The 14,512-nt window shown below is 47.6% G+C and overlaps 1 long non-coding RNA gene across 1 annotated transcript; it reads left to right on the top strand.

The window, feature by feature from the left end:
• Window positions 1-2,073: 2,073 nt before the first annotated feature.
• Window positions 2,074-2,485, top strand: LOC126044515 (uncharacterized). The gene is made up of 3 exons (XR_007507693.1): window positions 2,074-2,088; window positions 2,258-2,326; window positions 2,412-2,485. It is a non-coding gene; the product is annotated as an uncharacterized LOC126044515 (long non-coding RNA).
• The last annotated feature ends 12,027 nt before the right edge of the window (window positions 2,486-14,512 follow it).

Genomic DNA, 14,512 nt, shown 5'->3' with positions numbered 1-14,512 from the left:
TGTGGCTTCTGGTGACCCTTTCCTGCATGACTGCAGGAGGTGTTGTTGTCCCCCTGCCCTTCTGGGGCATGGCTGCTGCCTCTTTCACCCATGTATTTCCATGGGTTTTTGTGGTGTCTTTTGTGCTTTGGGGCTCTTGTACCTTGGTTAAGGGAGTCAGCTGGAGACATACTCAGGGGGACTCTGAATCATTGGCTAGTCACAGTAAAGAATTTGTTTTGCAACTAGAGATATTTTGGAGATGGAATTCTTAAGGGATCAAATTCTGCTTTTTGATTCATTCCTATCCAGAAGGTAGTTCTGGTAGAAGTAAGGTGGTATGCACAGCCTTGCTAGAAATGAAGCTTAACCCCAGAGCATTTTGGCTTTTTTATAGGAAACTGAAACACATCAATTTTGGTGACAACAATGTCATTGCATTTAATGAGCTAGTTTCCTACCTAGTTTAGAAGGGCATCCATTGTTTTCTATCTACACCCCAGACAAATTAAATTTAATTCCCTACCTGGTCCTATTGCTGATGCAATAGGTGTAGCTGTAGCACAGGAGCAAGTAGTGCCATTTTGGGGGGGGGGGGGGCGGTTTACTTTCTCTGTTCAGGGTCTCATTTGCTGTAAATTTAAGGCAGGTGAGAACAGTGCTGCTGCTCCTCCAGTTGACTTTATAACTGCTGGTGGTTTGCCCTTCCCCTTTCCCAGGGGATTGTGCTAAGGGTGGTGGGCGTGGGCTCGGGTGTATTTGAGCCACAGCCTCTGCTGAGGGAGCTCATTGTGCTCCTGGGTTTCTCTGGTGTTGGTGCTCAGCTCTTCCTTGAGTGCTTTGCAGCTTTTGAGCTGGCTCAGCCCTTTGGGGAAGAGGTGTCTGCCTGAGGTAAGAGCTTCAGGACCAGTCAAGGTTCAGCAGCCTGTGTGGTAGAAATTAACGTTTGTATACAGCTGCTTTTTTTTTTTTCCTTTCTCTTTTTTCAGGTCAGTAGTTTTGTTTTGAGTGTTCAGGGGTAGAAAGATGGTTTAATAGTATGCATGGTTTTTTTTTTTTAATTCTTCATGCATTGTGTTTCCCTGGAGTTGCCAACTTTTTTGAAAAAGGAACCTTGTATTTTTCACCAGTTCTGCTGTATGCTGTATAAGTTGATGGTATGTCTCTTAAGGGGACCGATGGTGACATTGTTTAGCAGGGCTTAGGGTGAGCGTCTTGTATGTATTTGTATATGGAGTTTTAGTATTTCTGAAGATAGCAGAAGGGCCGTGAGGCACAGTGTCCTTCAGGTTCTGGGATACCTTGTTGCTTTTCCTCATTGCCCACAGAATGCCACGTTGACCCAAGAATCTTTGCAGCTGGTGGCAGGCCTCTCGTATATTACAAGCCTTGGGATGTGAGTTTATTTTGTGGGCGTGTAGCAGAGCTCAGAGTCTCTGGGGAGCTGTAGGTTAGGGGGTGCCCCCAGAATTTGGGATGTGGCTCAGAAGTGCGGCTCCTGAAGAGTAGCCACTGAAGGGGGTTCAGGAGTGCAAATTGAGGGCAGGAGGTGTCAGGAAGCAGTGGGGTTCATTTCCTGACAGTTGAGGAGGAGAAAAGGGGTTTCTAAAGTTTTGAGACTGCTGGGAAAGGGAGGAGGGTTCAGCAGCCCTTCTCAGAGGAGTTTTGCAGTTGGATTTGCATGTCATAGTATCGTAGAATGGTTTGGGTTGGAAGGCACCATAAAGATCCTCTAGTTCCAACACCCCCCCACCCCCACCCCCCCCGGGAGACCTTCTGTGAGACCAGCTTGCTGAAAGCCCCATCTGACTTGGCCTTGAATGCTTCCAGGGAGGGAGCACCTGCAGGTTTTCTGGGCAACATGTTCCAGTGCCTCGCAACCCCTAGTGAGAAATGTCTTCCTAACGCCTAAACGAAATGTACCCTCTTTAGGACTAAAGTTGTTACCACCTTGTCCTATTGCTGTACTCCCTTGTAAAAAGTCCCTCTGCAGGTTTCTTACAGACACCCTTTATGTACCGTGAAGTCCACTACAAGGTCTCCTGCAAAGCTGCATGCCGGTCCGAGAAGGTGAGGCGGTCATCGGCCGGGTCAGTGTTGAATAGCAAGGTATTATGGGCTGCTCGGTTCAGCATTTACCTTCTGTTGTGGAGGTGCTGTGTGGGCTATCTTTGATTTGGATGAGCGTTTGAGGCGAGCTGCAGATTAGTGAGGAGGAGCATGGGGCCGATGTCTTCTCATGAGTGCCATGCTAACTTGGTGTCTCTTGGTACCTTAGATACCACGAGTGACGACCGCTGCAGGGTCTGACTCTGGAATGAGCGGGGAAGCGAACATGGTGGCACTTGTGAGGAGGGGGGATTTGGGGAAGTAGTTGGCGTTGGCCAGTGGGATGCTTACTCCCTTTTCTGATTTGTTTGTGTTCATTTCAGATGTTGAAGAGCAATGTGTCCCCTTGAGGAACATCCCAGTTAGCCCGTGTGGTTTTGTGGAGGATGGATTGGGACCCTCAGCCCTCTGAAAGCTAAGTTGAGGGACCAGGCTGGAAGGAAAGGACAAAGCTGGGAATAGCAGGGAGGAGTTCTAAAGTTAGCGCAGGAGAGAGGGCTGTCCCAAAGCAGTCACCTTTGCGCAGGCAAAGGGAGTGGGTTGCTTTTCAGCATGAGACCCGTGTGTGCTGGGCAGGGCAGTTCCAGCCCGTGTCCACGGTGGCGTGTAGTTTGTGTAGTCTGTCTTGTGCGCTTAGACCTTCCTCGGGTCTCGATGTCCTTGTCGCGCTTTGTGCCGGAGGAGCGAGGCATGCGCTTCGGGTGCTGTCCCTAGGGTTTCGAATCCTCTTGCTCATTGGCCCGGTGCCAATCGGGTGCTTCTTTTCTTGTGCTCGGAGCTCTAAAGCATGGATCGGTCTCGGCAGGTTCTGGTTGGTGCTCTTTGGCAGCATTCTTTTGGGCTGCATTGGCAGCTCTGCTCTCTGGCCGTCTGTTTTCTTGGACTGGGACTTCTTCCCCGCATCCTGACATCCTTAAGTCTCGACGCCAGGCTTCTGGCGCATCTGTCGTCTGGGTTTTGACAGTGCTGTCTTGTAATGGGCCGTTCCGTTTGACTCCTCTTCCCTGGGTCTGCCGTGGAGCCTCCTGGCCTCGCGGTTTTGGCCCCATAGGTCATCTTGGCCGGCGGCGCCTCGCGTCCGGGGGTCATTCTTCTTGCCGAGAGTTTTCTCTCTCGTTGAATCACCTCGTTGGTAGCGTTCCACGTGGTGACGTTCTGCACACGGTGTGCTTGGCTTGGAGCTGCTCTGCCTGGGGATGTAGAGTCAGGGGTAGGTGGAACGGCGATAAGAGTCTATGGGTGAAACGTTGATGTGCCTAGACTGTTTAGGCGAGGGTTGTACAGTCATCTGGGCTCGAGTAGCCATCAGTGGGCTGCGCGGACAGCCGTGCCGATAGTGTTTCACGGAGACGATTGGAGCTGTGTGGCAGGGGTTGTTGAGGGGCAGTGAAGCGGATTTGATTCTCTAACGTGTTAAGACTTGCACGTGATGGGCTCCAAGTTTGGCCCTGGTTTTTTTTGGTTGGTGAGGTGTAGGGTTTAGGGTTACTCCTTGCGGGGCCCGGACGATAGAACACCAGTATGATGATTAAAGTCGCCCCTTTATTGAGCTTAGCTGATCATTCTTATACAATTCTCTAAGTTGTTTAGAAGCTTTGATTGGCTGCTGCACGCAAGCATGTGGTGTCCACGCGCACAAGCGTAAGCGGTGATTGGTTACATCGATACTGTCCACGCGTATAAACATAAGATACAGTTAGTTATACTCGCTCTGTACACACGCATACACACAGGATATAATTGGCTATTTTAGAGCCTGCAAAACTTGTCTTAGTCCAATCAGTTGAGATAAGCCCCTGAATTGAGGTCGGTTGTGCCAAGTTCCCCTTATCGTGGAATGTGCACCTGTGTTTTTCTAATTGGGATCTTTCTTCTTCTATCTTCTTGTTTGTTCTGTTCAGGGCCTTCCAAAGGTGTCTGGAATGCTCTTGCAACCATGAGCTACTTTGAGGCCCAGTAAGTTCCATATATTTGAACCCTACAATGGAGGGGGGGGGCGGTTGGGTTTTTTGGTTGTTTTTTGGTTGTTTATTTTTTGTTTGTTTTTTTGTTTGTTTTTAAATGACAGGCTGTAGCTGGACTCCAGATGGACTTTGTAGATGGAATCAAGACCTCTGGAGTTGTGAAGCTCTTGCTCTGCATCCAGGTGAGTCGTTTAATATGTTTGCGGGAGTTTTTTTCAGATGTGGAGGGACAGGATGTGTCCCACAGAGCGATGGGGGAAGGCAGCAGAGCGCTGTAAGGAGGTGGGCCCATGAGTGGACTCTGAAGGAAGATGCGTCCGGTGGCTCTATGAGACTGCTTTGCTTTGCTGTGTTTTGCAGTTTTCTTGCATTGTATTGGTCTGTATTTGCCTTTGCCTTGTGCTGTTTTGTTGTGTATTTGTATCGACTGTCATGTGAGACTGTCTCGCGTTGCCTGGCCCTGCATTGTGTTTTGTATTGCAGTGCTCTGTACTTGTATGGATTGCCACCTGAGACTGCCTTGCCTTCTACGGTTCTGTATTGGTTTTGTATTGTTTTGGTCTGTACTTGTATTGACTGTGACGTGAGAGTCTCTTGCATTGGCCCTGTTCCATTTTGTCTGGTATGGCAGTGCTCTGAGTTGTTTTGCCTTGACCGAGGTAAGAGTACTGCCTTGTATGGCATTACATTTGCATGTGAATTACATGGCTCTACGTTCGTGTGTGTCTTGTATGGCATTGTAGAGGCAGCGTAGAAGGTTTAATGACTTTGGGCTCTTTGCATGCAAAGAGTTGAGGGGATCGCAATTGGACTGTGAACCAGCATTGAGTAAGGCAGGAACTGGGCAATGGTGTTCATCTTGTTTATGTGGATGCTTTGTGGCAAGTGTCTAGAAATGGTCAAGGCCTTGAGGTCTGAGTAGCAGCATGATGGGTCTTGGAGCGATCGGTAACTTTGGGAGAGCTCTGTGTTTGTGATGCTCTGTTTTTTTTCAAGTGCCATGGAGGACACTGGCTGTGAGGATGTGTTATTTTTGGAATAGGTGGGAAGCAGGGTAGGGGAGTGGTAGAGGACTTGACTTCTCTCTCGAGGATGAAGTGTCTGTTGACAAGCTTTGTGTGTAGTGTTTGCAGGTGATGATAGGGCACGAGAGGTGCTTGAAGGAACCTTGCCTTTAGGTGACATGGCTGCTACGGAGGTTGGACTGTGACACATGGCACTGTGAAAGCTTAGTATCGGGTTGAAAATGCGCAGATGGTGGAGATAATGGTGCGTGTTGAAACATTGGTGTAATGGAAGGGCAGTTTGTGGGGAGGTTGGAAGGAGGTTGGGCTGGGGCCCGGGTTTTTGCAGGTAGGGTGATTTTTGAGGCCCCTGCTGCCGCAGGCACGGGGTGATGGCCTCTCTAGGCCTGTGGGCGGTAGGATGGATGAGTTGAGAGTGGGGGCTGGCGTGCATGTTGTCTGAACGAGTGGTGTGTTGTGAATGTGTCTAACCTTGTAGGGTTATGTGGTTTAGACTTTCTGTTTTTTTTTTTTTCCTTTCAGGTTGGATGTAGAGTTGAGATTTTTTTCAGGGAATTAGGAAAAAAAACCCCAAAACTTAGAATAAAAAACCCCAGCTGGGATCTGGGTTGGTGTTTGGTGTGTCCTCCCCTGCCCTTGGCTGTTTTTTTTTCCCTGGTCCCAGCTGCTCCATGAGGCAATGCTGATTGCCAATGTTTGGACAGGGGTTTGGCTCGGGCCTGGGTTTTCACAGGCAGGGTGATTTTTTCCAAGGCTCCCGGGAGCGGTGTTCCTGTGGAGCGCTCCCCTGGAACCTGGTAATTGCCAGTCAGCGCAGGGAAATATGTTGTTCGGTGGATGGTCTTTGGAAGACAGTTGAGGATTTTGTGGGCAAAGGGTGGGGGGAGTTGGACTAGATGGCCAGCAGGGAGTAGGCCAGGGTTGTGAAGTGCGTGAGTGTAACTCTGTTTGTCTGTGGTGGGTTTGTAAAATTTGGGTGCTCTCTGTAGTTTGTGATGTAATGATATTTTTCAATTTCTGTTTTTGTGTCGAGGTGTGGAAGTGGACGGTCTGTCAGGATGATTGGAGCTCCCTTGTTTGCTGCCCGGGAACGGGGATCGTGCAGGTAATGTCACCTCAGGGAGTAAAGCTTCTGGATGTGCAGCGACGGATGTAATGGGAGCGAGGAATGTGGAAAAGACCGCTCTGTAGAGCATTGCAGGTACTGAATAGCGGCATTTCTTCTTCAGGTAATGCTAGCTTTTTGGAGTTTACATGTATTTGTAAAAATAATGATTAAAAGAGGACTAGAACTAATACTGTCAAATATTTGACCAGTGAGGCTATAAGTGTTTTCTATATATTGTAGAAAAAGTACATTTTAGAATTGGATTGAAATACTGACATAGCTGAATCTATGTGGAATGAGTAATGGATCAAATGAAGCACTAAAAATAAAATGAAAAAAAGACAGGTAATTATGTGTCCTTGTGGGAATCACAGTACTAATAGCAATCACAAAGGGTAGTGTAGAGGGAAGCATGGGCGTTTAGTGCCCATAGGTAAACTTGGCTGTTGAAGTAAGTGAAAGTGTCTGTTGGAATTAGGCATCCAAGGGCGAGTTGTAGATACCTTGAGGTAAATGTAGCTGCTGCTGGGTTAATGGAAAGGGGGTGCATTGCTGGCTCTAGTGATGGCACAACTTGGAAATTGCAGCTGTAGCTCCATCACTGTGAAATGGGCTCGGGCGCGGTGTGGCGCCGAAATGGGCTCGGGCGCGGTGTGGCGCCGAAATGGGCTCGGGTGCGGTGCGGCGCCGAAATGGGCTCGGGCGCATGTGTTAATTTTCTTAAAGGGGCCGAGGTACTGTGTAACTCTGAAATGGGCTTGATGAGTGGATAAGATGTGTGTAATAGGTGAGGTTTTTTAATTCTGTATTTAACTGTCCTTGTTGTCCTTCCTCTTCTCTTTCCCTGACCCTTTGTGGTGCTCCCTACTCTTTTTATTCATGTCTTCTCTCTCTCTCCACCTTCCTGTGGTTTTCATAGTCTCTATCTCTTGCTGCTATTCTCACCTGTCGCGCTATCTTACTTCCTGTCCCATCATATCATGTTGTATCTATTCCTCCTGCTTTTTTCTCCATCTTTCCAGATCCCTGTCCCTTTTTTCTTCTATTGCTGTCCCTCTGCCCTGCTTCCTCTTGCAATCTTTTCTGTATTTCTCTCTGTTCCATACCTCCTCCATCCTTTCTAACTGTATCCCCCCTCTTGAGCTAGCTGTCCCTTCTGTTTTCTCTCTTTCTCCATCTCTCTTTCACAGCCTATCAGTCAGAATTGTTTTTTCCTCCAGTGCTGTCCTGCTCTGTCCCTTGTTTCTCAATCTCATTTTGTCATGCTCCCTGTGTCTTTTTTGAACTCCTCCAACTCTATCCTGCAGCCTATCACTATTATTTTACTCTGCCATCCCTTTGTCCTTCTTCCAGTCTTTGTGTCTCTCTCCCTTTGTTCTCCCTCCCTTCCTTTTTTTCCTTTCTTGCTACATCTCTGTTCTGCTCCCTAGAATAGAATCAAATCGCATTGAACTAAATTGTGACATTTGGAAAGGACCTCTAAGATCGATAAGTCCAACCATCAACTCAACAGCACCATTCCTGCTAAATCATGTCCCAAAGTGCCACATCCACGTGTGTTTTGAACACCTCAAGGGATGGTGACTCCATCACTACCCTGGGCAGCCTGTTCCAATGCCTGACAACCCTCTCAGTAAATAATTTTTTTTTTTTCTGATATCCAATCTAAACGTTCTCCGGCACAACTTCAGGCCATTTTCTCTCGTTCTATTTCTAGTTACTTGATAGAAGAGACCAGTACCCACCTCGCTACAATCTCCTTTCAGGTAGGTGTAGAGAGCGATAAGGTCTCCCCTCAGCCTTTTTTTCTCCAGACTAAACCACCCCTGTTCCCTCAGCCGTTCCTCATCAGACTTACGCTCCAGGCCCCCCCACCAAATCGGTTGCCCTTCTTCGGACATGTTCCAGCAACTCAACGTCTTTCCCGTAGAAAGGGGCCCAAAAGTCAACGCAGTACTTGAGGTGTGGCCTCACCAGTGCCGAATACAGGGGAACAATTACCTCCCCGCTCCTGCCGGCCACGCTATTTGCGACACAGGCCAGGATGCCACTGGCCTTCCTGGCCACCTGGGCACACTGCTGGCTCATATTCAGCCGGCTGTCAACCAGCACCCCCAGGTCTTTCTCTGCCAGGCAGCTTTCCAGCCACTCTTCTCCAAGCCCATAGTGCTGCACGGGGTCGCCGCGACTGAAGCGTAGGACCCGGCACTCAGCCTCGCTGAACTTCATACAGTTGGCCTCGGCTCATCGATCCAGACTGTCCAGATATCTGTGTAGAGCCTCCTTCCTACCCTCAAGGAGATTGACCCTGCCTCTCAGGTTGGTGTCGTCTGCAAACTTGCTGAGGAGGCACTCGATCTCCTCATCCAAATCGTTGATAAAGGTGTTAAGCGGAACCGGGCCCAACACCGAGCCCTGGGGAACGCCACTAGCGACCCGCTGCCAACCGGATTTAACCCCATTCATTGCAACCCTCTGGGCTCATCTATCCAGACAGTTTTTCACCCAGCAAAGAGTACGCTTGCCTAAGCCAGGAGACGACAGCTTCTTGAGGAGTATGTGTCGGGGGATGCAACAAGTCTACGGCATTCCTGACAGTTTGAGAACAGCGCGACCTTGAGCAGCTTGTAGTATATCCTTGAGAAGTCTGGAAAGATCCAAGAAGACCAGTACGAAAATAAGATAGTGATAAGAAGAATCGTCCTGACAAACTCGTCAATCGTGAATTGTCAGTTACTAACTAAGCCAATCATATACTAACACACACTCTGAAGGAGGGGATAAAAAGGTGTGTTAGAACAACAAAGTAGCCATTTTGCGTGATCTATTACTTGTCGTGTCCGTCTCTACCGCAGCAAATGGTGACCCTGATGCGCCTGAGCGAACAGATCATCCAACGGCGATAAATCCAGCACTAGAGAGAAGTATACCAGCGGCGACGAGAGCTGCGAAAGAGTATACTGGCAGTGAGAAAAGTTGTGGAGACGGAGTCCGGTGAAGCTGAGAGCAGTGGAATCTGCCTGGTCCGGACCTGAGCCTAGACACCTAATAAGGTGAGGCACCGGGGACTAAACTGTTAGAATGGGGCAGCAATTAACAAAAGAAAAGGAGATGATTTTGTCTACCTGGAAAGCCCTATTAAAAAGAAAAGGGGTTAAAACCCCAGAACAAAGCCTGAAACAGATTTTAATACGGTGTAAGGTGCAAGGCTTTACAGCCACAACAGTTACTGCATTCAGTGTGGATGCATGGCAAGCAGTGGGCTGGAAAATGTTTGATGAGATCTCTAAAGGACAGAAAGAGGTCTGTAAGTTGGCGATCGTATGGCGTCTATTACGTGAGACCCTGAAGGAATGGAAAGCAGAATGTGATGCGAAAGATCAGCAAAAGAAAGATGAGAAATCAGAAAATGTTATCAATGAAAAAGTTTCTGCTCAAGTAACAGCTGCGACCGATGCTGCAATATCAGCAGTTGCGGGCAGAAAACCCCTCATGAACAAAATCGGATCATACCCTTATTTACCTCCTCCGCCATTAATTACTTTACCGGGCGATGAGGGGCCCTCCTCACCTACTGGTGCGGCAGCGGAAGGGGTGACTCCATCACCCCCCCCCACCCCACCCCGAGGAGAAAAATGCGGTGACTAACACCGAGCCAGAAAGTGTGGGCCGTAATGAAATTGAGGGCCGAAAGGACGGTGAGAGTCAAACTGAATATGAGGGCCGAACGGAAAGTGAGAGCCAAAATGAAACTGAGGCAGAAAAAGCTCTAATTGACGCTATGCGATCTCTGCAGCTCACAGATAAAACCATACTGAAAGAACCCCTGCCATGGACTCTCTCTCCATCCACAGTAACTGTGGTCCCGAGATCCCCTGATCAATTTTGGGAGGGAGAAGATATGCTGCCGACTCCAGCAACTGGGATCTAGTAGAACGCCTCAGCCCGTGCTCTCTAACACCTGCATTTCTAAAGCCTCTAGATAACGCAGCAGAGGCTCCTGTTACATTTCCTGTTTTCAAAGCTGCTGCAGGCACAAACCGGCACGATGAGCACAATCCCATAGGCTGGAGAGTAGTGCAGGATTTGCAGAATAAAGTACAAAAATTTGGAATCAATTCTCCTGAGGTAATGCAACTTATTCGTATAATTAGCACAGATCTGCTGTGTCCATATGATATTATGCATCTAGCACAAGTGCTGTTTCAGCCCGTACAATTGCAAGTATTTCAATCCACCTGGAGGCAGATGGCATGCGCGGCGGCGCTGCATAATTCACAACTGCCCCAGGGTGACCTGAGAGGATGCTTTGCTTGGTGAAGGGCAGTATAGTAACCCTCAGCTACAGGCTACATGGCCTCCGCTGGCTCTTGAACAAGCACAAAATATAGGCCTTATGGCAATAAAGCGAACCATGGATATGGCAGCTCCAAAGCAAAAATACATCACTATCCGCCAAGGCCCCACAGAACCCTTTTTACGATTTGTAGAAAAAATATCTGCTGCCCTGGAAAAACAGGTAGAAGATGAGGTCTTGAGACATATGCTATGCAAACAGTTGGTAAAAGATAATGCTAATGAGGCCTGTCAAAAGATCATACAGGCTTTACCAGGAGATCCTTCTGTTCCCGACATGGTAGCTGCATGTTCTAAAGTTGGGACACTGGAACACGCGGTGGCCACCCTAGCCAATGCTATGAGAAATTCTGGAAAGTGCTTTGGGTGTGGCAGTGAAGGGCACATCATGGTAACTTCTCCACACAAAACATCACCAGGTGAACAACCGGTGCACCACTCACCAGAGATTACCTGCAAGAAATGTGGAAAATTAGGACATTTTGCAAAACAATGTCATTCCAAATTTCATGCTAATGGACAGCCGCTACAGCAAAACCACAAAACGAGTGCGAGAGGGCGTGCGAGGAGAACAAATCCCCTCCCGACAGCCTGCCAATTCCTCTCTGCGAACAATTGTCAGCTGCAACAGCTGGCTCAGCAGGGTTGGATGTATCCACCGCCGACACAGTAACTCTAGCCACGAAAGACATCGTTAAATTCCCTCTTAAAGCAAGGGGTCCTATAGGACGGGGACTGAGTGCATTGCTACCGGGAAGATCAGGTAGCATGTTGAATGGAATAATCGTGCATGTGGGAGTTATTGATGGTGTTTTAACAGGTCAAATTTGTGCGATGATTTCGACCCCCTACCCACCAGTAACAATCCCTAAAGGTACTCGCATTGCTCAACTTGTTCCTTTTTCGAGTTCTATTTCAAAAGCAGAACAGCGACTGCGATGCGATGGAGGCTTCAGCTCCACGGGACCCCCTCAGGTCTGCTGGTCTCAGACTGTCTCATCATCCCGACCACATAGGATGTGCACACTGTCAAATCACGGAAGATCTCCGACTACAGTAAGGCTTGCAGGGCTCCTGGACACCGGAGCTGATGTGACTATTATTGCCGATTATCTGTGGCCGTCTACCTGGCCAACAGAGGAGGGCTGGTATGGGAGTAGTGGGGCTGGGAGGATCCACATGTGCAAAGATAGCAGCCACTCCAGTTCTGATTACCAATCCTGAGGGCCAACAGGCAGTTATTAAACCATATGTGATGGCAGCTCCCCTCAATTTATGGGCGACGGATTGCTTGTCGCAGTGGGGGGTAAGAATTATCACAGATTTTTAACGGGGGCCACTGTGCTGCAGGGTGTTAGACAACCCATGCTTGTTTTAACTTGGTTAACAAATAACCCTGTGTGGGTGGATCAGTGGCCCCTACCAATTGAAAAAATTAAAGGCCCTGCAAGAATTGGTAGCAGAACAACTAGCTGCTGGACACAATGAACCATCTCACAGTCTGTGGAATGCTCCAGTGTTTGTGGAAAAAAAGAAATCAGGAAAATGGCAATTTTTGCATGACCTGTGGCAAGTCAATACTGTCATGGCCACGATGGGGGCTCTGCAACCAGGCATGCCTTCACCTGCCATGATCCCTCAAGATTGGGAAATCATTGTCATGGACCTTAAGCGTTGGGGTTTTTTTACAATTCCATTAGCCTCCCAAGAGAAAAAAAAAATAATAATAAAAAAAAAAATAAAAAATTTTTGCATTCTCTGTGCCTTCTATCAATCATGCAGAACCGGCAAAAAGATATCAATGGAGAGTTCTGCCGCAGGGCATGAAAAATTCACCAACCACTTGTCAATTGTTTGTTGCACAAGCTCTGTCACCTGTACGGGAAAGATTCCCTACTAGTTATAGTTATCACTATATAGATGACATTCTGTTAGCGTCAGACAACAAGGAACAGTTGAATGGCATGAAAAATTTGGCCACAAATTTGCTACAACAATATGAGTTAGTTATTGCCCCTGAAAAAGAGCAAAAAATAGCACCCTGGAAATATTTGAGAATGGCAATTACAAATAAGCAGGTTGTGCCCCAACCTGTGAAACTTAACCCTGCAGTTAAGAGACTCAGTGATGTACAGAAATTAATGGGATCCTTGAACTGGATCAGGCCCTATCTTGGACTGACCAATTTGCAGTTACAACCTCTATTAGACTTATTAAAAAATTCCAACGATCCAACAGAACCCAGAATATTGAATAAGGAAGCCTTAAATGTAATTCACAGGGTGGAACAATGTATACACAAGAAATTTGTTTCTCAAATTGATCTGTCTCAATTGGTACAATTCTTTGTACTAATTGACAAAACTGTGCCATTTGGTGCTTTGGTGCAGTGGAATTCTGAGTGGGATGACCCATTACATATTTTAGAATGGATGTTTTTGTCATTTCTGGCCACGAAAAACTGCTCCTGGCTTGTTTGAACTTATTGCTGATGTAATCGTAAAAGCCAGAAAATGATGTGTAGAACTAACATGACGTGATCCAGCTACTATTGTTTTACCTGTTCAATATTGGTACTTTGAATGGTGTCTGGCAAACAATTACAAGCTGCAAGTGGCTATGGTGGGTTTTCAAGGACAGATCTTGTATCATCTACCGTCGCACCTGCTCCTGAAATTTGCTTGAGAAATAACATTTGGTCAGAAAAGCTTAAGCCAGCCGGAACCTGTGAAAGGCTCTACTGTCTTCACAGATGGTTCTGGAAAAACAGGTAAAGCAGCAGTAGTATGGTATGAAAACAACAAGTGGAACAGCAAAGTAGTGTATCAAAATGGTTCTCCACAAACAGTAGAGCTGCGTGCACATGGCACACTGAAGCAGCACCTTCAAAAACAAAAAGGGGGAATGATTGGGGAGCCACCACAGGCATGTTTAGATAACGTAGTTTATGTTCTTAGCTTTCTCCGTTATGGGGATAATTCTCCTCTACCTCCTTTTTTCAACACTTCTCTTTTTTCAACACAGAATTTACAAAGAGGCATCAAAGTACATGTTAAAGATTTAGTTACTGGTCAGTGGAGTGGACCATGTGAGCTATTAACCTGGGGGCGAGGTTATGCTTGTGTTTCTACAGATAGAGGCCCACAATGGACTCCCGCTTGATTTGTACGACCATCATCAGCTGGAACATCCCAGAGGGTGCGGCAATATGAATACCACCTCAAACAAAAACTAAGTGTAGGTCACCTTGACCAATATAACAGGGCAAGATTCTCTGTGCGTTGCAACCGCATCACAAAGTCCATGAACCAATAGACAGGATGACTATGACTCATGCAGCGCACCTGGCCAGCAAGCGCATGCGTCATAGGTTGCAAATGAGGCAGATTTTTGGCACCCCCTGGCCACGTGTGCTGAAATCTGTTCCTCTACAAATGTATAAATACCAGGATTTTCCGAAGAGCATCGGACTGGTGTACGGCAAGGCCCTCGTTGCCTCCGTGGGGACGCCCACATAAAGCTGGCACCTACCGATTGCTGGGCTGAATTTGCGGAGCAAGACAGCACAAGAATGTACAGATGGTTCACCTACCTCACAGTCCTCGGATGGACGTAGTCATGGATACCACTGCAAACCAAAGAAAACATCTGGATGACCCTGGCTGACGTGACCGGACAAGATTTCTTATATCCTAGTACAGCAACACCAAACAGTGCCTTTTTCAGAGGTTTAATAGGGGGTTACACTGACATCAACAAAGTTTAAGAACTTACTGATGGAGACCCCTGTGCAGCAGGTCATGGACTCAATGGATGGGAGTGCCTGGTTTTCACGGATCGGGCATTAACCCTCATTGCCACCCCAGGAATCACAAATTCTGGGGTCCCTGAATACAGACTGGTGTAGTATTATCAGATTTACTGCTAGACATTGACAGTGTCAGACATGCTACGCTATAAAATAGAGCTGC

This window comes from Accipiter gentilis, chromosome 11 (genome assembly GCF_929443795.1).
Source record: "Accipiter gentilis chromosome 11, bAccGen1.1, whole genome shotgun sequence".
Classification (NCBI taxonomy): Eukaryota; Metazoa; Chordata; class Aves; order Accipitriformes; family Accipitridae; genus Astur; species Astur gentilis.
Note: the sequence above shows the minus strand (reverse complement) of the source record. Positions and strands in the feature narration are given on the sequence as shown.